The sequence below is a fragment of the Panthera onca genome, chromosome B2 (genome assembly GCF_046562875.1).
Source record: "Panthera onca isolate mPanOnc1 chromosome B2, mPanOnc1 haplotype 2, whole genome shotgun sequence".
NCBI classification, from domain to species: Eukaryota; Metazoa; Chordata; class Mammalia; order Carnivora; family Felidae; genus Panthera; species Panthera onca.
The window spans coordinates 102,395,431-102,420,347 of NC_138343.1; the positions used below are offsets into that span (position 1 = coordinate 102,395,431).

At 40.6% G+C, this 24,917-nt stretch overlaps 1 protein-coding gene across 2 annotated transcripts in view; it reads right to left on the reverse strand.

The window, feature by feature from the left end:
* The window catches only part of HS3ST5 (heparan sulfate-glucosamine 3-sulfotransferase 5), a 151,338-nt gene that overhangs the window by 81,068 nt on the left and 45,353 nt on the right, over positions 1-24,917 (reverse strand). Inside the window, exon 2 of one of the 2 annotated variants that reach the window (XM_060616444.3) lies at positions 16,159-16,267. The gene's annotated coding sequence lies outside the window, so the exon portion shown is untranslated. Of the gene's footprint in view, positions 1-16,154; positions 16,268-24,917 lie in introns of both variants that reach the window. The other variant, XM_060616443.3, reaches the window with a different exon arrangement.

Genomic DNA, 24,917 nt, shown 5'->3' on the forward strand with positions numbered 1-24,917 from the left:
ATGGTGACTCTCATGGCTATCATTCAAATACTGGGATCTGGCTCCTAGTCTAGACTTCCTAAGAGTACTTACAGCTGGTATGTCCCCTCTTGTATGTTCCTTGGTGATGGGGGAGTGCCAGGCCCGGCCCAAGTCTGCCCTGCTTCAGTATGGCTAACTAAACAATGTTCAACAGCCTCCCATGAAGTGACGATAGGTTGGAATACTTACGTATTCTATTAGAATTCTGTTGCACTTCCTAATTTTCTAAATGTTGTCTTTCTCTGTATTTTCATTGATATACTCATCCTTCCCACCCACCAGTTGAAAACTCTGTCCTCTCTCCACGGCAGGAATTATCTGATGATCATCTTCATGTTCTCCACTGGGCGGACTCCCATGACATCATATTGATGGAGACCTCAAGCTTTTGTCCTGAACAATATATTCTGTCTTATCTCATTCTTGGTAATTCTGTGCTCAGCCAGATATGATAGAAGTGGCAGATATGATAGAGGGCCAGTACAAAACGTACGTCATTTTCACCTCTGTTCCTTCTTCTTCTCCTTTTTTAAAGTTTATTTATTTATTTTAGGAGAGAGAAAGTATGAGTAGGAGAGGGGCACAGGGAGAACGAGAGAGGGAGAATCCCAAGCAGTCTCTGTTGTCAGTGCAGAGCCTGATTTGAGGCTCAAACTCAGCAACTGTGAGATCATGACCTGAGCGAAATCAAGAGTCAGACACTCAGCTGACTGAGCCACCCAGGCACCCCTCACCTCTGTTTCTTCTATTTCAAGTTTCTATGACCCATTTTCTCCTTGCTTTTTCTTCTATCAGATCAAGGACTCAACTAGAATCAGGCACACTCACTTTATTAATAGCTGCTACTTCCTACTCACAACAATTCTGCAGGCTGGGCGAGATGAGCCATTTTGCCAGTGAGGAAGCTAAGACCTAGAAAGGTCAAGGTTATTTTGCTTTCAGCTGTTCGCTGTTCAGGTCCCAAGAGGGCAACAGTGAGCGGTGGGGAGCTACCTAGGGGACTGAAAGGGACTGAGTGCACACAGGGTCAGGAGGTGCTCAGGGTGAAGTAGAAAGGATCAGAGGGCATTTTAGTTTCTGGGTCAGGCAGCTGGACTGAAGCAAAGGCAAGTCAGCTGCTGGAGGCTTGGATCTTGGATCTTAATCTATTAATGAAGCAGGGTGAGGTGAAGGGCAGGGATGGAAACATATGCATATTAAAGGCTATATCTGGAATGGCTCATCTCTTGGCTGGCTCTGACCTTTTGCAGTGGACTAGAGAACTCTATGATCAGTTACTGCTTCCTGCCCTGAGGGAGGAGAAGGGAGTGGCCGGCTGTTTATTTTCTGATCCGCTCTTTTGGGAGTCAGGACAAATCATCCAATTGGAACTACTTATAAGTGAAAAGAAAAACCAAAAGAAGGGCAAACTGGTAAAATTTGGATGAGGTGTACCACAGCAAGATGACTTGTAAATGTGACTTGCTTACTACATTTGACTGAAGTGGTTTACAGGGCCCTACAAAATAGGCCACCCTGCCCCACTGCTTGGCCTCTCTGATTTAGTAGCAGGCCATGCTTCCTCCCTCTGGCCTACTCTATTCTGGGCTACACTGGTCTCCTTGCTGGCGGACGGCAGCGGTAAGGACACACAAACACTTAGAGAGTTCTTGTCTCAGTGTATTCGCTGCTAAGGCTTCCTCGTCCTCAGATGCCCTTCACCCATCTGTGGCCAGGGTTTGCTCCCTGTGGCCCCTGTCAAACATCATCTCGCGTGAAAAGTCTCCCCTGACTGCGATGCCTAAGAACACACCCTCTTCCTCTCACCCCCTTGGTGCCCACACCCACTGAACTTTGCTTCCTCTCACCAAAGGCAAACGTATGCCCTTGTTACATATGTGTTAACTGCCTGCCTCCCTCATCCCCCCACCCCCCAGAATGACAGCTTCTGGAGGACAGGCCATCTGTTTTGTCCACTGTTGTTGACCCAGCACAGAGGAGGGCCTCTAGAGAGAAGCAGGTGCTTAAGAAGTATTTGTTGAATGAGTTTATGCTAATTATTTCATGGAATAATATCTCTCTTGCTTAACACTAATAGATTTGACTTGATTTTTTACGCTTTATTTTATTATGATACTAAATTTTAACAAGGCTTTATCTTGTGACTTAATAAAGTATTTCCTTCGTCATCTTCTTTTCGATTTTAAGTGGCCCACAGAGAAGTAAATAGGATATAAATATATATAAAGAATAAAGAAAAAAAAGAATAGGATTGTAAAGGGAAACTTGTGGTAGCATGGGAAGACAAAATAATTAGTCTTCTGTTAATCAAGCCAGGGGACTCTCTTCAGCAACCTGAAAAAAAAAAAAAAAACAAACCCAAAGCAAAAAAGTATACATATACAAACCTACTACTCTTGCGTTCCACTGGGCCATTGTGGAACAATCTGGGTTTGAATCCAGCTCTTACTACTTAGTCGTGGTGTACTTAGGCCAAGTACGTAATTTCTCAGGCTCTGACTTTCCTCTTTGTGAAATGGACCTCATTCTGGTGTCACCTCCCAGGGTTGGCTCTGCTGGTGAGTAAGTGGGAACAGGGTGCCCTGAGGCCCTCAGTCCGGGCCCGGCTCTACGTGCTCAGTCCTGAGAGGGGCCACTCACCCGGGACGGGGGACACAGGGATGGGGGTGCCCTTCACGGCCCTGCCACTCCCCAAGCCAACGGCTCCTTGAGGCAGCCGGCTCCTCAGCTCTACCCTCAACGCGACAGAGCCCCTGTGAGAAGATGCCGTGTCCATGAAAGGACCCGTTATATCACACACCTGAGTGACCTTATATATTTTTAAAAGGAAAATCTCCCAAACGTGATCCTTTGCAAAGCTCTCTTAAACACGAATCTCAAGTACTAACCTGGGCTTGGGCTTGGGCCTGGTGTGAAATGTGAAGATGAACACACCCTACATTTATAGATTGAACTGGAAACAGTGCTTCCTCGTAGAGCTCCTACCACCCCCTAACCTAATTTGCTGTGCTTTACCCTGGTGCACCAACAGGGACGGCCTGTGTAAATGAACGAGCGGGGCTGGGTGGACAATACTGTAAATAACAACCACCAGGAAAAAAAAAATCCTGGGGAAAATTAATTTTCAACAGTGGAACAGAGCAGGGAGAACAGCACTGGGCTTTTCCTGCTTGTGATTTATAGCATGTCCCCTCTTAACTCACAATAATGAATCACTGGCTTTTCCTCCCGGAGTTTATCCTTTCTCTGAGTTTGATTCTGCATATATGTACATGCAAGGGCAGGAACTGTTTTTCCACTTGGAATTCCTCTATGGTATGCTTTCATTTCCTACCTCTTTCCCACATTAACAAAAAGTGTTCAAAAGGAACTTAACCCAAGAGAATTTCCTCCCCGCCCCGTTCATTCCTTGTTTCTTCAGAATTCACAGCTGAGTTTCATTAAGAGGCAAATTTCTAACAATTCAACGAGGGCATAAGATTCGTATTCTTTTACAGAACATTTCTATGACTCAGAGGTACATGTCAAACCAGTGATGCGAACCCATTAAGAAAAAAAAAAAATGATCAAAAGTGGTATGTATTTTGTAGTTCTGGTATTTAAGTTGTAAAAATCTGGATTCAGCAGGTCTTAGTGCAACCGTCTTACTAATGTAGTCATGTGACATGCTTTTTAATAATATACTCATCTGGCAGGCCATCAGCTCTTAGGTAGTTTCCATTTGTTATTTGCACCCTCACTGGCTCAAAGCTAGCTTCTTCTTAAAATTTTTTTTTTTCAACGTTTTTTATTTATTTTTGGGACAGAGAGAGACAGACAGAGCATGAACGGGGGAGGGGCAGAGAGAGGGAGACACAGAATCGGAAACAGGCTCCAGGCTCTGAGCCATCAGCCCAGAGCCCGACGCGGGGCTCGAACTCACGGACCGCGAGATTGTGACCTGGCTGAAGTCGGACGCTTAACCGACTGCGCCACCCAGGCGCCCCAAAGCTAGCCTCTTCTTAAGAGATCTCCTTGTTGCTAAATCTGGTGGTTACGCTCCTCAGTACCCTGCTTATTTCACACCTCCACAGCATCTGACACCTACTTCCCCTTCTTCTGGAAACGTTTCATCCTACTGGTCATCATGATACCTCCACTCTTCACATTTTCCCACCGCCTCTGTGGCTGTTCTTTCTCGGTGTCCCTTGAGGTTCTCCCATCTGTATCCTGTATATGGCTTTTCCTCAGGTCTCTGTTCTCGGTCACTGTCTTCAGCCTGCTTCAGCCACCTGCCCTATGTCTATGGCTGCTGCAATGACCATGTTAGCGACATCTTCATTTAAGCTTTCTCTCCTGAACTCAAAGCTATTTATTCAACACTTACGGGCCTTCGGTATTTAGACGACACAGGCACTTCCATCTTAACATGCCCCGGTGCAACGCATCTGTCTTCTGCCTCCACCTTCTCCTCCTTCTGCATTGCTTCCTTTGCTCACTACCATGACGATCCATCCCGTTGTCCAAGCGAGGATATGGGTACCGTTCTACATTTCCAAGTGTGATACTTTGTATCACACATCCTCCTGCGGAGACCTGCAGACCACTGCTGCCCACTACCCCTGTTCACTGTCTTGACGTCCTAACTGGTCTTCCTGCCCCCTGTTATGTTCCTGTCCAATCCATTCTTCACTGTGCACCAAGTATCTGATCTTGATACTCAAATCGAAAATCTGATCGGACACTCAAAACCTCGATAGCTTCTCATTACCTTCAGGATAATGTCCAAAGTCCAAAGACCGGTTCCTATGGCCTTAATGGGCTGGTCCCTCTTGCCTTTTTAGCCTTCCCTCTTTCTTCCTGACACTTTTCCTTTCCTCTTCCCCATACGTAGTCTTATGAGTTCAGTCTTTCTGAAAATCTTTCAGTCCTCTGCCTGGTATGCTCTTGTCCCCGTATATTTATTACTCTTCCCTCACCTGGTCAGCTCCTGTGCCTCCGTCAGCTATCAGTGCAGCGTCACTTCCTCCAGGCTGCCTTCACGGATTGAAGTGCCCTGCTGCGCAATCTCTACTGTGTGAACCTCCCCATCATGCCTTGTCCTACTGCCCTTTAACTGCCTGAGGACTCGCAAGCCACGTCAGCTTTGTGTGCCCAGGGGCGGTGTCTGACGTGTCTTGTGTAGTACATAACACATACTAGGTACTCAAACACATTTGTGGAAACATTAATAAAAGAGGGAATAAAATCCAGTTGTCAAGTTCTAATTGATTTTAGAGCATGTCTGCCTATCAGAAAGTATGAACAACAGAAACGTTACTATCTTTAGACAGAAGTTGGAAGAATACCCATCTTAAAGTTAAAACAACAACAATACCCAATAGTTCCTGGGTTATCTACTGTGGACGGGCACTGTGAAAAGTGCTTCACATGTGCAGTCATTTTGTTCAGACAGTGATCTGTGAGGCAGGAACTCTTATCTTCTTCACATTACAGATGAAGAAAATAAGGCAAAGAGAGATAAGCAATTTGGCCAGAGTCAGTTGTCAGAGCCAAGATTATATGAAACCCCCAATGTCCGCTCCTCCCCCCCCACTAAAAAAAACCCCATCCAACAAAATAGACAAATGGGTTCAACAAAATGTACTGAATACTTGTTTTGTGTGAAATACCACGAGGGATGCATCCACACAACCCGTGCGCTCTTTACTCCAGTGAAAATAACCAGGGACGTTGAAGAGAGGTACTGTTTTGCATTTGGCTAGTCATTACCATCAGCCTGGCAAGAGATATTCTATATTCCATGGAAAAATATGATTGGGCACACCAGAAAACTTTCCAGCTTTTCTGCACCAGATACTGTAATTTCATTATTTAGCATAAAATGTGAATGCTCAGGTTCATTAACAGTCAAATCCAGATGCAAATGCAAATGGAGAAATATAATGGAAAACCAAATAGCAGATTCTCATTATCTGCTTTTTGTTAAAATCAATGCCAAAGCTCTCCTCTGTAAACAAGTACTGAATTACAGTATTTTAGGCCTCATACAAACCTAGACATTATTTACTCCAATTCTCTACAATTATTTTTTAAGTTTAAGGTCTAAAGGAAAATAACTAGTAAGCATAAGAGATTCCCAGGACTCGGGAAAAGTGGTCAGCAGTATCTATGAAAGCTGAACCTATACCCATCCTGAGACCCAGCTCCTCTACCCCTAGAAATATACCCAATAGAAGTGCTTTTATTTGTCACCAAATGATATATATGATATATATCTTATATATGATATATCTTATATATGATATATATAGAAGCATTTTTTTTTTTTTTTTGTAATACCCCCAACTGCCATTGATCCAATGATCATCAATAGTAGACTGGGCAAATAAAATACGGTATATTTAAGCAATGGAATATACGATGCAGTGATGAAACCAAGGTACAACTACATACAACCGTGTGGATGAATCACAAAATTATAAGGAGCAAAAGAAGTTATCATTTTATCATGATTTTTATCGACGCAAATTTCAAAAAACAGTCTAACCTAATCTCTGATGTCAGAAGTAAGAAGAACGGTTACTTAGAGGACACAGCGGTGTTTGCTGAAATGCTGGTGATTTCTCCCTCTCGCTTTGAGTGCTGATTGCACAGGAATGCTCATTCTGGGCCAATCCATTGAGCTGTATACTTATTATTTGTGCATCTTTTTCTGTATACGTGTTATACTTCAACAAAAATCACATCCCTTCCCCCCCAAAAAGAAGAAAGCTGGCACTCTCTTTTACCTATCTCCTCCATTATGAAGAAATTCTCAGGCACGAGTTCTCAGGGAAGAACTCACGAATGTTGGGAATCTTAATTCTGCTAAAACTAACATTTGCTTCAGTCGTGTCAACAAAAATAAATACTTCAATATTGAAAACGTTTGCTAAAGAAACAAATGTGTTTGATGAGAAAACAAAAACCAGTATTTCCTTTTGCAAACATTTGTTGGATTGGAGGTAGCAAATGTAAGACTTCCAAGTTGTTACTGAATTTGCTTAGATGTTCGGTTTACTCAAGATTCAGAATTTTTGTGGAGTTGTATTTTTTAAAAACTGCAGGGATAAAAATAATTGTAAAAGAAATAAAAAAGACTGAATGTCTAAAATGCTGCTCTGGCTTTGTCCCAACTACACACAGTTGTGTAATGCCTGGCAAATAATAAGCATTTGAAAAATATTTGCTTTAAGAATAAAAATATAGTACAACGTGCACTCGTTGCATACTTCTCCTCAATCTTTGTCACATAGAGATACAATGGGTATTTTTTAAATACCTGGTAAACAGGAAATGAACTATACTTCTTTGCTATTTTAGCAAGCATATAATAGAGAATAATGACTGAAAAAAATAAATATCATAGTGCTAATTATTATATAACAGTGCTGTTTTAATATTATTTATAAGACACCTGTAAATGATAGAACATCATTAAATGATTTATAGCTTCATAAATCATTTATCTTAAATCATTTATACGAGAAAGATACTTTATTAAAAAAAACTTGAAAGTCATGAAGACCTTGGAAAAATGAACAAAAAAGTATCCTCCCACCAACTACATTTTAGAGAAAAAATGGAGAGTAGTATCACTCTCCCTGGAAGTAATCATATATTAAATTGGTGTCAAGAAAACCTTAGAAAATATTAGCTTTCAGGAAAAAAACACTTACAATTTATATTTTCTACTTTTAAGTAATATATTCTTGCTATGACTCTAAAATCTGTCCAAACCCCCATTAACATTTTAAAAGAAAGTTCTCCAGTTCTTACCAAACAGAAATAAATAATACCTGACAACAGCATTAGGGAGCATAAACATAAAATTACCTGTTATTAAAAACTGAGCACATTTTTTCTCAAAGAAATATATTACTCAGCTGTAAAATAGTATGTTTGCCATTCACACTAATGTTTCAACATTATGGTTCAATCTTCTAAAAAGCTGACATGGAAAATAATGGCGTAATAAACTAATTCATCATAATGTGCAAAAGAAACCGCTGGAATAAATTGTAATAACCTTTCAAAAACTAGCAGCTTTTAAAAGTATTAATTTCTACTCCAGATAATTGGAAAGGACACCTGGGTGGGTAGGCAATATTTTTTATGGGATTGCTCTGTCAGGAGCTCAGATTGTCTCTGGACTCAGCAATGATCATTTAGCACTAAATGACAGTGAATCTTGCAAATAGGTCTTCCTAGATGGGGTTTGCCATAAATTACCAAACTCAACTCCCCTCAAGGTCAGCCATATGAGAGGGCAGGTATCAAACGGCCTTCGTGGAGACCCGGAGTGGTCCTCGGGTTTCTCATAAATGGACAATAGTTGTGTTGGCTGCCATAAAATCAACTTAATGGACTGACAACATAAATTACCATCAAACTCTGACGACATTCGTCCCTAGAAGACAGCTGAAGAATGCTTTTATATCAAAGCTGAAGAAAATGGATAACAATATGCTTTGCTCTATACCAGATCATAAATATTTTTAACAATTCTAAGTGGGGAATGAATTAATATTAGAAGCTACGATATGGTTTACTTGAGGCATTAAAAACAGCATCTAAGTAATATTAAAATGGCACTTGCTTTTTGAACTATTATATATCATCGTAACGCAATGGAGTGTGTGTGTGTGTGTGCGCGCGCGCGCGTGCGCGCGTGTGTGTGCGTGTGTGCGTGTGTGTGTGTGTGTGTGTGTGTTCTAGGTAAGAAGGTTACATTTGCCCGGCACTGGGTATTTCCTTAAATCTAAATAACTACAAAGAGTACTGATGGCTTTCTGGTTTTATTTTATCTCTGTAGCCCACTCTGGACCCACAGAAAGATAGATTCTTGAGTTCTCCTGCTACCTGGGATAAATCATTAATTCACTTTCTCTATGGCTCAGTTTTTCCATTTGTAAAGTAAAACTGTTATTACAGAAGGATATTTTGAAGACACTGGAATTAATCCTGGCAGGAAGGTACTAAATAAACACCAAACTACTGGAGAATCGTATCAATACATTTATGAAAATAATGCACTCTGGACAATCAATTAACAGTTTTTACAAGTCAACGCGGTAAAAAAATATAACAGCAGCTGAACAAGGAAACTGGAATTTTGGGGGCATATTAAACATCACTGGCTGAATTTTCATTACTCATCTAATTATGCTTCCATCTTCTTACTTCAACATAGAGCTACAATTATTCTCCCAGGCATTTTTATAATAGTATTTATTATCTCGTGGAAATCAGGACTTCACTGTAGGTTTGCTAAAAGAAATGCTACAGTAAATAAAAGCAAGATGTTCCTGGAATCCAATGGCATCTGAGACCATGAATATTATGCATAATGTCAATGAACTCGATACACTTTGCAAACTATACAAGCTCCCAAACAGAAAGTGAAGTTAGTAAGTTTTGTGTCTGTCTCCCGCATCTGGTCATCACCTCTGTCGTGCCTTCCTTTGCACTATCTCTTGCATTTATTCTTTCCTTCTACCCCACCGTCACTTCTGTCTAGAACCTCATCACCTTAGAACTGAGTTATTGCAGTAGTTTCTCTGCTCCTGTTCTCTTTCTACCAATCCATCCTGCCTACCCCTGCCAAATGAATCTTTTTTAAAGCACTATTTTAATTATGTCATTCCTCTGCTCAAAATTGTCAATGAGTCCCCCTCCCCTGGGGGCCAGAGGCCAGTCTTTGTCTAGAATCAAAGCTTTGGGCTCTCTGGCCTCACCTGCTTTTCTAATCTTGTCTTTTCCAGTTCTCCTGCACAAGCCTGCAGGATAATAAATGCACCTGCTGCTTGGTTACTTTCACTGTAGGGCCTGCCTGGTGGGTACCATCCATCCTCCCTGCCTAGCCCGTCGCCTTCCATCTGTGAGGCCTTTTTCACTACTTCAAGCCATAGTTAGCACCTCTAGTCATGAAACTGGAACAGTCTTTTTTTTTTTTTTGTATTAAAATGATTTATTTCACTGTTGTAATATGGCTGAACTTCAGTTTTCATTGTTTAACGGTTTCCACGTCTTTTCTCCCTAATTAATTTGTAAAGCTCTTTAAGGGTAGGGGTGTTTGTGTTCTTATTATCTGCCAATCTCTCTAGCACGGAGTTTATGAAAATAGTTAGCAATCAGTAGACACTTGTTTAATGAATGAACGCAAAAATGCTGCTCTAGGCTTCTTGCAAGATTAGGATGAAAGCTATTCAGTTGTGTTTGTAACTTGTGGTATTCCAGAGCAGTAATTTATGCATGCGAGGCAGTTTTCCCGAACCTAATAAATCTGTATTAATTTTTAAGTTCTTAGCGAAATTCTGGATTATGAAATATAAGCTGAGCGCATGAGATTTATAATGTTGAAATCTGACTTCAGTGTAAACTTGGGCACCATTACGATAAACACAAAGCAGTGCATATTCACAGAATTAATAATAATTTTCTGAAAGCTCCTTACAAACCGAAAGCTCAGTAATTTCTAAACAAAACTAAAATCAGTCTAAGAATAAACTCAGAGAAAAAAAAAAGATAAGCATGCAGCAGTCCAGAGTCTTTATTTTATGAATCAGAAATATACTTTAGCTTGTAATATTCTGCAGAAAGAATATGGATTTTGGAACTCATCAGGATGGTCCTGCCACTTGCTGGGTGTGCCATCTTGGGTCAGTAACTCAATGTCTTTGAACTTTAAAGTTCTCACAAGGCAAGTGAAAATATTAATATCCAATTTACTTCAAAAACCGGAGATGAATGAACCCCTTTGGAGCTGTTAATTAGGTTCATGAATTAAAGGGCACCCTGTGGCAACTACCTCAGTACGTGGCACATTAATAAATGGTAGCTACTATTACTGTTTTTGTTTTACGACTTTTTCTTTTTCACTCCTTCCTTCCTATTGTTTATGGAGAAAAATGGCTTCCCTAATAGCTAAAAAGCATGAGCATAGGAGTCTAAAACATCTGGGTTTAAACTATGGCACTACCATTTACTAGTTTACTAATCTGTTTATTAATGAATCTGAGCCCCAATTGTGTAAGAGGATCTATGAAGAAAACAAAATCTTGCACGGACATTCTGAAATGATCTATTTAAATTTTTTTTTTTAACGTTTATTTATTTTTGAGACAGGGAGAGACAGAGCATGAACAAGGGAGGGTCAGAGAGAGGGAGACACAGAACATGAAGTAGGCTCCAGGCTCTGAGCTGTCAGCACAGAGCCCGACGCGGGGCTAGAACTCACGGACCGCAAGATCATGACCTGAGCAGAAGTCGGCCGCCCAACTGACTGAGCCACCCAGGCGCCCCTAAAAATGATCTATTTAAAAATGTCTAGCCTAAAACAAGTACTCTGTAACAGCAGGTATTATAATTTTTATGAATCTTCTGTCAGCTACTATTCTGTTCTGTATTAAAGAACCCATGTTCATGAATATTTTTTAAGTAAAAGTAGTAGGAAAATTTTCCTCCTTATATTTCAGTGCTTTGCAGAAAAACATAATTTAGTATTATAAAAATTATTCTTATAAATAATATTTGTGTAGTGACTTAGAGTTTACAAAATACCTTTACAACTTAGGACTATGCTCTAAAAATATTCCCCCATTTAGCCACTCATTGCTGTATTATTCCAATTATTATTCCGGCAATCCATTCTACCATCAAGATGTTTAATAATAAACAATAATGATAAACTACAAATATTAAGAAAGCTACTTAAAAAGTAAGTTAAATGTCTTATTGGCCTAGGTCTACATCTTTAGAAATAGTTGACAGTTGAAATTCGTCAGATGAAATTAAGCAATTGATCACAGATTCTCAATCTCAGCAGTAGAGGCCTCCTCTAGGCAGGCTTTAACAAGCACACTTACAGAGTGGTTTCTTTTCTTTCTTTCTTTCTTTTTTTTTTTTAAGACTACTTATTTTTTTAAATGTTTACTTGAGAGAGAGCAAGCAAGCATGAGTGAGGGGTGGGGCACGCAGAGAGAGAGGGAGACAGAGAATCCCAAACAGGCTCCTCACTGTCGGTGCAGAGCCCGATGCAGGGCTCAATCTCACAATCTCACATGATCTCACTGTGAGATCATGACCTGAGCCAAAATCAAGAGTCTGACGCTTAACTGACTGAGCCACCCAGGTGCCCATAAAAGTGGTTTCTTACTTTCTCTTTGACTTCTTGAATATTGTTTAAAGTATCAGCAAGGTTGCTGCTGTCCTTCAGGTTAAAATACAATTAAAAAAAAAAATCTGGTAGGTGGTTTCTGGAACTTATCATGTAAACAAATGAAAAGACAGTGAGGCGCCTGGCTGGCTCAGTCAATGGAGCATGCAACTTAATCTCAGGGTTGTGAGTTTGAGCCCCGTGTTGCATGTGGAGATTACTTAAAAATAAAATCTTTAAAAAAAGAAAAGGACAAATATGGCCAATTTTTGTACATCTAAATACATGGATTAGGTCAGATGCTGAGGTTAATGACTTATTAGCTCAGTTGGAATGCAATTAAATGCTAAAGAATGGAAAGCACCTTACAGTTTATAAGACAGGGTTGTTTTTACTAGCATAGTAACTTAACTGAAGCACATGCTTAAAACTCATCCAATACATTTACTTCCCTTAACGTTTACAAGGTCGAAACCAGACATCAGGCGCAACTTGAAGGTGCCATTAATTCCTATGGAAAACGTTTGAAGAGATTGTTTCAAGAAGCAGCAGGCTGGCGCCTATTAAGGCCCCTAGGCACACACATACTTTTAGAACCATGTGTTTAAGGACAGCATTACTCTTGATCCTTCCAATGAGTAGCTGGCCACACAATTATTCCTTGTACAAGGTACGAGCTCCATAGGCACAGTCCTCATTTACACTGTTTTATCCTAAATCCAGTCCTTGGCTTTAGTGATTATGGCCATTATATCTACATTTTAAAACATGATGTAACATACTTATGAGTAACTGCCACTTAGTAACTGATGCCTGCACAGCATTGGATCGATATCCGTACTAGAGCAGTCTTTTCTATATCCGCTTCCAAAATCCTGCAGAGGCATGGCATTTGCTTGGTTTTGGCCTTTGCTGTCTTTCATTGACTCTCCCTCCCTTCTATTACCTGCTAGGGGTATCAAACCCTTTGGGGCCTTCTAAACTGTTTCAGTGTTTATTTTTTCCAAACCCATTAACTATAACTTAATGTTTATAGCATCAATGATAATTCCAAAGCTATTTTACAAATAAAACGTTTTGATCTTCAGGGGCACCTGGGTGGCTCAGTCGGTTAAGTGTCTGACTTCGGCCTCAAGTCACGATCTCACAGTTCACGGGTGCGAGCCCCGTGTCGGGCTCTGTGCTGACAGCTCGGAGCCTGGAGCCTACTTCGGATTCTGTGTCTCCCTCTCTCTCTGCCCCTCCCCTGCTCATACTCTGTCTCCCTCTGTCTCTCAAAAATGAATAAATGTGTAAATAAATAAATAAATAAATTTTAAAACATTTTGATCCTCGTAATAACATCACATGAGATGAGAAAACCAAGGCATGAGGAGATTATGGGACGTGCCTGAGTCACTTGTTTTGACAGAGTTCCTCCTTCCTGACTAAATGGAGGCTCAGTTCGTCCCCGTTACTGCCTCGTCATTTGCTGGTCTTTGGGGGCGCCTGGATGGCTCAGTCGGTTAAGCAGCCGACTTCGGCTCAGGTCATGATCTCGCGGTCAGTGAGTTCAAGCCCCGCGTTGGGCTCTGTGCTGACAGCTCAGAGCCCGGAGCCTGTTTCAGATTCTGTTTCTCCCTCTCTCTTACCCTCCCCCGTTCATGCTCTGTCTCTCTCTGTCTCAAAAATAAATAAACGTTAAAAAAAAAATTAAAAAAAAAAAAAGAACTTAGAATAAGGTAAGTATGTTCAAAAATGTTAGTCCTTCTAATCCCATCTCTTGGGAAGTCTTCACCTAAAGGTAGTTCCTTCAGGTATACAGAGGATCTCTGAAGTTATTCTGTAATTCAGTGGTGGGCCGGGAGAGCAGAGTATATTTAACGTATCAGTAACAGCATTGCATTGAACCAAGGATTTATCCATCATCTACTATATCCCAGCTCAGTACTAAGTGCTACAGATACACAAACGGACTGGCTGCAGCCAAGGAATGTTGGCAGCGACACGAACCAGACTTGATGATTTCCTAGAAAATAAAGATATTCCAAGAGGGGCTGGTCTGCCAAGTTTAACAGGACTTCTTGAAAATTCTCCCAAATAACTTCAAATAGAATAAAATGATTTGAAAACTTCTACTTTTTATACTTTCCTCTTGAATGGCACATTCTGCCAAACCCCAAAGTGTTATTTTTGTAGAGAGTGGTACTGTATCCAGACCATATTATGACGGGGGGCGAGGAAGGAAATGTGGAAGAACCAATCTCAAGGGGACCTAGGAATGTAAGTTTTACAAACGTGCGAGGTGTTTCCACTTTGTTTCTAGGACTCGAGTCACATAGGTTAAAAACCCTGTGGCAAAACTACCCATTTGGTATTTTCTCTACCCTTCGCCTGCAGTGCCTGGGAACAGAAATACTTGCTGAGCTGAATTTCAGCCTCTAAGTCAAACTAAACAGACCAAAAAAAAAAAAAAGAAGGCAATTACCATCCCACCGCATTTGGATTAGCCCATAAGAAAAGTATTTACAGTCAACTAAAACTTTTCACGTTGAGAAGATCTTTCAAGGTCACGTCTAGTGAAATCTCAGTATAATTTGGTTTAAACTCTACATTTCATTTTTAGCAGCAGTAACTAGGGTGTGAGGCAACGTGCAATGTGTGAAAATGTGCAGAGTGAAATAGCCCAGGATTTAAGGTCAGACATATTGGTTGTCATTCTCCCTCTTCTTGTGATTTTAGGCAATGGCCTGGCGTCTCAAGGCCATGGATTTCCTCTTTTTAGAATGGGAATGATGTGTTATTATAACATTATTGAAAAAATTAATTGAGATGGACTATTCCATGTATACACAGTACTACACAGGTTGACAGTTTTTGAGTGTGATTCAATATGGATTACACTATTCTAAGCACTTTTTCTTTCGCTGATTTAAACTTTACCATAACTCAAGGGGATGGATATATTATCATACCCATTTTAGAGATAAGGAAATTAAGGCACAGAAACCTTGCCATGGTTGGGGTGCCTGGGTGGCTCAGTCAGTTAAGCATCTGACTTCTACTCCGGTCATGATCTCATGGTTCTTGAGTTTGAGCCCCGTATCGGGCTTTCTGCTGTCAACACGAAGCCTGCTTTGGATCCTCTCTTTCCCTCTCTCTCTGCTTCTCCCCCACTTACTCTCTCTCTCTCTCTCTCTCTCTCTCTCAGAAATAAACATTAAAAAAACAGAACCCTTGCCATGGTCAGTTACTAGCTGGCTGAGCAGGAACTCAAACTCAAACTCTGGCAGTCTAACTCCAGAGTCTGTGTTCTTAACCATCTCGCTTTGTCCCCTTGTTTGTCATGGCAGCTCATGACATGCCCACTTCTCCTCACCCTGGATTCTGGTAAAAAAAAAAAAAAAATACAACAGTTCCCACCTTTCCAGAAATAAACAGGCACACTGAGGACACAGGGCACATGCATTAGGAGAGACAAAGTAATACACGGTACAAGCTGTCAAATGTCAGAGAGGGGGTATAACCCCAAGTTCTATGGCAGTTTGGAAGGAAGGACATAATTGGGATGGAAAATCAGCACAATTTTGTAATGGAGGTGAAGGTTGACTTAGGTCTTGGAGGAAAATCAGAACTGAAACCAGCAAGGAGGATTTGGGGAAGGTTTTTCAGATAATCAGAAGGCTTTCTGTGTTTGGGCAATAAGGCTCGGTGTCAGTGGGGAAGGTTTCTCTACAGGAATTCTGAGACTGGGGAACAGGAGGCAGTTTAAAGTCATTTTGTAGAACGTTTGAAAAGCCGGGAGAGGAGGGAGGATCTCCTGTGGGAGAGCCACCAAGGGTGTCTGGGTGCACATGCGTGGTGTCACTCCAAGTAGTGCTTTCAAAAGGCTGAGGAGATGGCAGATGGATAACACACGGGGTAGGGGTACGGAAAGTTCGAGAACGGAGAGCACAGAAGTCTTCAGCGCACATACCTACATTCAGACACTTCTCAATGATCCAGCGATGCTTATCTGGTTGGTGGACATTCCATGGTGTCTTCTCACCTACTGTCTGTCCTTTTGGCTTGTTCCCTGCTTGATGGCACCTGGGGGTGGAGACACAGACGAGTGATTTCCCAGTTAGTCTTTTATTTTGTTGTAGTATTTGTTTGTTTGTTTGTTTGTTTAATTTCTGCTCCTTAGTAGCTGTGGTTAAAAATGTGTTGTGCTAAGAAGAAGAAGAGGTGTAGTTTGGATGATCAGACCATTTCTTTCCTTCTTTTTTAAAAATGATACCTTCAGTTCCTTTATGAAACAATTTGCTGATGAACAGCAGCAGGGCTCATATTTGAGCCTAACCCTGGGAGAGGTCATTGTCAATTCCCTTTGATTAGAGATGGTCTCACAAACTGGGGGCTACCCAACATGCCTTTTCAGATAATGTTCCTGCAGCAGAACCTTGCTTCTGATCTGGCTGCTGAGGTTTTTTAGGTGAGAGAGGTTCAGCATACGCTTCTTTTTTTTTTTTTAATTTTTTAAAAATTTATTTTATTTTTGAGACAGAGAGAGACAGAGCATGAACGGGGGAGGGTCAGAGAGAGAGGGAGACACAGAATCTGAAACAGGCTCCAGGCTCCGAGCTGTCAGCACAGAGCCCGACGCGGGGCTCGAACTCACGGACCGCGAGATCATGACCTGAGCCGAAGTCGGAGGCTTAACCGACTGAGCCACCCAGGCGCCCCAACGTAGTATGCTTCTTAAGACTGCTACCCATGGTGTATCTCCAGACTGCCTTTTACCACCGATATGATGATTATCCATATCGATCACTTTCACCTTTGCAGCTACTTGAAGATATTAAGCAATTGCTGCTTCCTCCTAAGTTGAATAGAGAATACCAGGCGACCTGAGTAATTCTCTAGCTAATTCTCTAGCTGCAGAGTGCATGCTTGGCTCTAGAACTAAAGTGCTGTATTTAAGAGATTAGAAGAAGAAGAAGAAGAAGAAGAAGAAGAAGAAGAAGGAGGAGGAGGAGGAGGAGGAGGAGGAGGAGGAGGAGGAGGAGAAAGAGATGAGAAAATGAAACAGACTGCAATGAAAACAGGTTGTCAGTGCCAAACTCTTTTTGTTAAAGTAATATTTCCTTGTTTTTCCAGGCTATTATAAGAGTGTATATAACATCTAAAGAGATTGTAGGAGCCCAGTCCCAGTACATCATTCTTACTAATGTTTATTTGCAAATAGTAGACATGAAGATTAGTGTTGTCCAAAATGGCTAGAATATTCATCTTTACCTGGGTCCCTTGTAGGCAAATGTATTTAGGGTGCAACACACGCACACACACACACACACACACACACACACACACACACACACACTTTTTCAAGAAGACGAAAAGACCTTAAAATTGTATACATTTGGCTAATAGCCAGCTACCGAATCTCTTGTATTCTCTTCTCTGATTAACACACTTTCATGCATCTTTTTTCTAGTTCTTCTGCTAGAATCCTTGCTCGCTCTTCACCTCACAATCCCATCATCGGCCAAACAGTCCTAGAGAAACCAGAGAGCTGGTAGAAAAAAGTACATTCGGTTACTTCAGAACATGGCACACATCAATAGTGTCCACTTATTAGCCAGAAAACTGGATTCCGTTGCTTCTGAGAACTTCTCACATGCTCACAGGCCTGCTGACCTCAACAGAAGACAAAACAAAACAAAGCCTCCATCACAGAAACTAGAATTATTTCCAAAGTTCTCAAATAAACAGAAATCACTGTAATTATGAATAATTAAAATGCTAAACTCAAGAGGGCACTCAACATTCGTTACACTGCAGAACTCATCCCCTAAGGGTGGTGCCTTCAATTAGCTCAGTTTTTGCAACAGAAGAAAAATGTGACAATCAGTAATTGCAGGTATTTAAGCACAAGGAACAAAACAAGCCAACTTGCCTTTAAATCACTCCTTCTCAGCCAGCAGAGGCATTGCTCTCTTTCAGATTCTCAATGTCTATACTAATTCCAGAATACAGAAAAGCAATTGATCGCAGGACAGCGGAAAAGCATACCGCCCTCAGAAGGTTAAGTCGATGCGCTTCATCTTTATCTGCTATTTGGAGTACGCAGGAGGCATGATATAACGATTTTCAAAGGTATTTTGTAAAATGTATCAATATATTTACACAATCTAAAAATGTTTATTAAGATATACCACGTGTCAGGGTTTATGCTAAGTGACGGTGACGTTGCGCCATTAAAAAGTAGCCACTGTTTTTTTCTTTAAACATATACAAATTACTATAGACAAATTTGAACATAGCAAGATATTTTTATGTTCTTACAAATATAAAGTTTGGAGTATATAGCTACTATATATAAAATGAAACTTTTTAAAGCATTACTTCTCATTATTCTTGAATTGTAATACATTATTATTTTCATTAAAAAATTAAATCACAAATTATTCAGATTTTTCTTCCTCAGAGCCTCCTCTATTAAAAGTATAATTTTTTTCTGCAGCGCCTGGGTGGCTCTGTCGGTTAAGCGTCCGACTTCAGCTCATGATCTCACAGTTTGTGGGTTCGAGTCCCACATTGGACTCTGTACTGACACCTCAGAGCCTGGAACCTGCTTGGGATTCTGTGTTTCCTTCTCTCTCTGCTCCCCCTCCACCCCCCAATCATGCTTTGTCTCTCTCTGTCTCTCAGAAATTAATAAATGTTAAAAAATTTTTTGATACAATTTTTTCTTACAAAATATATCCATTTTTTTGCGGTAACAAATGCCATTGCAGATATTATGTTTTTTCTTAGATGTTTATAGGACTAAAATATAAGTCAAGCTGGAAATGGTTTAGCAAATAGTAACTACAGTTTTGAATCTAAGAGACTGTAGCAAAGTAAAATTTTTTTTTTTCTTTTGCTTGGATTCAATTTCAAACAGACAACGACTCAAGAAAGGGTTACCTTTTACTAGCTGCCACTTTGGGGAGATGCATTTTGTCTTTCGTTTAAGTAGAGGAAAGAATTCATTAGAAATGTGGTGCAAGTAAGTTTCAGAATGATAAATCTCAAGTTACCAATTCCACTTTTAATGATTAGTTGCCTGAGTCTTGTATTTAATTAAAATGGTTATTTTAAATGCTTATATTTAATTCACACATAATTAGCTAAACCTCAGTGTTACTGCTTCATCCATTTTGAAATTAATTAATTTATAAAATAGCTCAAAAAGTGCTGTACAAATTGAATATTAAGATAAATCAGGATTCGTTTGCATCATTTGTTGGTTTCGGTTGTAACTGCTAGTGAGCCATTTATATTAGGGTATTGAGGATGACTACTATGTAGGAGAATCCACGATTGATAGGTCATTGGCGTTACCTTTGTGCAGATGATAAGCACTTTCACCTCTTAGGTAATAATAGCCTATAGTCGAGGATACGAGTGTCTTAACTTAAAAAGGGATCTAAATTTTATAAATGACTTTTGGCTTTAATACATTTAGGAGAAACCACTGTGTTTGGCAAATGATTCAAAAGTGTGTTAACGATCTGTGTAAAAAAAAAAAAAGAAAAGAAAATCTTTGAGTCAGTCTGATATTGTAACCAGAAAGTGTTTTCAAGGAAATGTTCTGATTTTAACTTCTGTTTAAACACACCACATGATTTATATACCTAGGAACCAAGAGAACAGGTGGTAACGTAGAACAGTTTTTCCCGGCTCCAAGAATATGAGGGAATTTTAGCCACCCACAATAACTATCGAGCTGGGTTTCCTGGTGAAGTGAGAAACTACATCCATGAATATTCTCCTCTGGGGTGTGGCTGCTGGAAACACTGCTAAACTGTGCAAAATCCATTAATGATATCGCTACAGTTTATTAGTTACTCCATACGTGTCGGCACTGGCTTAGCTTAAATGCCTCACGAGGCGGTATCATCCGGCCCCTTTTACAGGTGAACAAAGTGAGGCTTGGGGAGTCTAAGGCACTGCCAAGGGCAGCGTAATCAGTAGAGATGGAGGCAGGACGCAAAACTTCACGCTGTAGCTCTGCACCTCACTGTCCCGACTTGCCATCGCAGAGCTCTAAGGAAGGCATCTTCAGTTGCTCATAACAGTATACACAGAATTTTCTAGTATTTTATTAAAACCTGGACCTCCTACTCTCCAATGAACCCTTCCGGCAGGGGCATCTGTTCCTGCCATGCTCTGATACGAGCTCAAACCTTTTGCGTCTCCTTCCACCCTTGAGGAATTTTCATTCTGAGCAGGCTCAGCTTACATGTGAAATGAAGTTGTGCAGAATATTTCTCTTCTTTTCACGCTAGTACTATTAGGGGGCATTCCAGGATGCCTTCAAGCTATACCGTATCTCAATTACCTCAACTGCCATCTGTTTCTATTTCTTTCAGCCCTTCTCCCTGGTACCCTAAACAATGAACGATAGTCCCACTCAAGAGCTAGACTTAGTGTATTTCTCCGCCAAGGACGTGCGTTAACATAGACAGCCATCCCTGCTCTTTAGATAAGATGATACGAGGTTGTGATCAAAGCCAATTATCTATTGATTTTCAGTTGAACATTCCAACTATCACCCATTATCTGACTTGCGGAAATCGTCAGAAGATCCAAAGAAGAGGCTCCGTCACCAATCAATCATAACGGGGAAGTACTATTTGAGACATGAGTAGGGGTAAACGTATAGGCGCGTCTGCTTGGTTAATCTTGCTAAGGCCTTTAAAAAAAATTTTTTTTTTTTAACCTTTGTTTTATTTTTGAGACAGAGAGGGACAGAGCATGAATGGGGGAGGGTCAGAGAGAGGGAGACACAGAATCTGAAACAGGCTCCAGGCTGTCAGCACAGAGCCCGACGCGGGGCTCGAACTCACCGCGAGATCATCACCTGAGCCGAAGTCGGACGCTTAACCGACTGAGCCACCCCGGCGCCCCGCTAAGGCCTTTAAATACCATCTGTTTTCCATTCATTCCTGGCTACCATCTTCCCTAGGGTAAAAGATTTTAAAATGACTGGGGGGCGAAAAAAACCTTGAAAAGGAGTGTGAGATTTTAATTCTGTATTTCATCTGCCAAACAGTGAACTACAGTTAGCCTCAGCGAGTGTTCCTAATAGATAAGGGAATTGTTGCTTCGCATATAATTACATAGAGTCTAACGGTAGACATAGCCAACCATATCATCTTCATGCCATTAGAAGTGCTAGGAAGTCTGAAAAGAATCCATTTCGAGGAGGGTCTAAGCTACTTTTATTTTACTTCAAACCAGGGTTATCATGGAATAAAACTGATAATTCTTTGGAGGAACCGTTTTTTGGAATGTGAAAAAAAAAAAGTATGAAAGGGGAAATGAAACTGACAGTCGTGACTGGCAGTAGGTTCAGGCATTATGTGTTCTTTTGTGTTTGCTTTGGAATGTTAAACAGGTCGGGTTCTTTTCAAAAGAAAACATTTTATTCAGAACATTCTCCCATGAAAGCCCTCTTTGACAAAGTGTCATTTTTTGATATATTAGTACATGTCTGCCCACATTTTACATTCAAAAAAGGCAAGCAATGTTTTAACAACTTTTGACAAGCGCAGGGAATTAAACTTGCACAGAATCAACTCTAGGTGTGATGCTATAAGCTGTTATATTTGCCATTTTGTACTTCTTCATGGCAGACCACAGCATTTTTAAACATACTAATTTCTGGTTGCAAAAACGTGGGGAAATTCAAGATGAGTAGTTAGAATAGGAAACATTTAATTCAGCAACAAAATGTTTTAGGCATAGAACTCTAAGATGTGTTGAGGAAAAGAGCTACGGCAACAGTATTCGGCGAATTGTAAATATGTAACAGGAACCAAGTCAAAGAATTTTCTAGAAAACTAGCTAAGGAATCCTAAGAGATTTAGCTACCTCTGAATTATAAGTTCCCTACTAAGTCATAAATTTCAAAATCAAATCATCCTCCATTTTTTGCCAATGCAGGCCCTGCCTACTGAAAACCTCAGTTGCACACCCAAGGGTACCTCGAGGCAATAAACTGCCCTTCATCCTGTGTCCCTCGGACTGGGACCCTGCGCGACTGCTCTCCAGCCTCTTCTGTCTCTACTCCACCCTGCGCCTGCTCATTCATTCCTCTAGAGCCTTTTCCATTTCCCTGCACAGGCCAGATTCTCTTTTGCCTAGATCACTATCCCAGTCAACTCAGCTAATTTCTCTTCTTTTAAATCTCAGCTTAGATGTCACCTTCCTCCAGAAGATTCTTCTGACAATTCGCTCTCTCGGCATACTTTCTCTAGATCCTGTAGAACCCTCTTCTCTCCAATCTGAGTCCCTGTGATACAGGGGTGTCACTGCCTCCTTACTTGTCAGTATCGTCAACAGACCATAAGTTCCATGTCAGTCTTGTTTACTGTTAAATCTCCACTGCTTAGACAAGTGTTTGGAATATTCTAGATGCTCTCAAACCCTTTGTTAAACAGATTAATGAATTATTTGAGCGAAAAGTTCCTATGTGACCAATACATATATTTTTTTTTCCTCTTGGTGATAACACACGTTGTTAAATATAACTACTTTAAAAGATATATTCATTTACTTGCGTTGGCATGTGTTACCATTAATGTTCCCATTTTACTATTTCATCTAGCTGGAATGACAAGTTTCACATTTTGGCTCAAGGGTTTCTCATAACATTTCTCCCTACACAGAAAGTCCAAGGTGGGTAATAGGAGCCACTCAAGAAGGGTAAGATCTGGAATGCCATGCTTGGTTTTGAGTTTAAGATACAGAATTCTAATGGCAAACATGAGGGTAGATTGAAAGGGGACAGAAAGGATTTATGGAGAGTAATGAACGACCTCTGAAAGAAGTGAAGGTCTTGCTTTATATCGCTGTGTCGTTATGAGCCGGTAACTTCTCGGGGGATGCTGTGCCTGGAAAAGGAGAACGGTGGAAACCAGTACCTATTAGTGAGTCAGGCGGAATGGAGCTGGAGAAGAGGGCATCTTATGAATATTGTTATTAGATAATCGAGAGCTGTAATAATCAATATTCTCTTGAAAGGACCTTAAATCTAATGAAGGAGCTGTGGATAACTAAATTATGATTATGACAAATTCAGGGAATTGGTTCAGGGTTCTTTGCATCCAAAATTCAAATAAGTAATCAAAGTGAAATTGCATTAGCTGACCTCCTCAAACCACCTCTAAATACAGGAGGCATTTATTAAGAATACCCCAACCAAATAACAGCACGACATAAGTGCCTCCATATTTCACAAATGCCTTTGGCTAACGGGGAGGGTGGATGGAGTTGGGTGTGGGAGGGCGGGTATGAGGGGAAGGACACAGAAGGAAGAGAAGGAGTTCTTGCAAAGAGATAAGTGGAACTCTTATTTTTAAAATGGCCATAGCAGTTCTTTTCTTAAGTCAAGATTAAAAATATGATGGGGGCGCCTGGGTGGCTCAGTCGGTTAAGCCGCCGACTTCAGCTCAGGTCATGATCTCGCAGTCCGTGAGGGCTGTGAGTTCGAGCCCCGCGTCGGGCTCTGTGCTGACAGCTCAGAGCCTGGAGCCTGTTTCAGATTCTGTGTCTCCATCTCTCTGACCCTCCCCTATTCATGCTCTGTCTCTCCCTGTCTCAAAAATAAATAAATGTTAAAAAAAAAATTAAAAAAAAATATATGATGAACTTATGGAATGCTACCTTCCACAGCAAAAGTTACATAAAACAATTTTTATTCCTACATAAATTACTTAACACAGGTGTCACGGGTTTTACAGAATAACATCGGCACCTATGGACCGTCATATATAAAAGAGATCCTTTCTCCTTATTTTTTAGCCTTCAGCTTGCAGTATTTGTCTCTTTAGTAAGTTCTTATTTCTTACTTTGAAATATATTCAAATATATTGAAATAGTTCACCAGGAGCACAGGTGGAATTGTTTCCCTTGGCTCTCTGCTGGGCTTCCTGGGGCCATCATGTGGACGGTAGCAGAAAACAATTTCAAGGACAATAACAGTGATGAATAAATTAAAGTACAGTGTATATAGTCCCCATCAAAGAAGTAAAATTGTTTTACTGAATTGTATTTTCATCTCAAGGACTGTTTCCCCCCACCTTCACCTCTTTCCAAAACACTTCTTTACAGCAATTCTCATTTCAAAAGGGTGCTTCAAAATTGATTCTGAGGAATTTAAGTTCTCCACACTCTTTTCTGGCAATATGCTTTTTATCAGATCAGCAAAAACAATGCGAAAACACCTGTCACAGTAATTTCAAATGTCTGTCATCTACCAAATTATCCATAAATGATCTACAGTTGCAGTGTGGTCCTTGAATGAAGGACATTTTCAAGAAAGACAAACCAACGTTGTTGAAAATATAAATGGGTACATTGCAACAAAAAACACTTGTAGCGTTTGTGGAAACTTACAGCTTTTATTTTTATCTTTAATCAGAACCAAGAGAACATTTCTGAAAGAACTAATTTTGCTTCTCATTCACACAGAGCATTATATACATGCACGCCTACTCTCAGGTATAGACATCGTTCAGCTAAACTCCATAGGGCTGTGGCTGGAAATGGAGTCAGATTGGCAACAAAGCACTTCTTGCATGCCTACCTGGGGTAAATGGTAAAAAATGTAGACCTTACCTGCCCCCTACCCCCAAAAAAAGCAAAGAAAGGTGTAATTGTTGAATATGGACAGGCTTTTTAAAAAACATAGAGAAAGGCTCTGGGT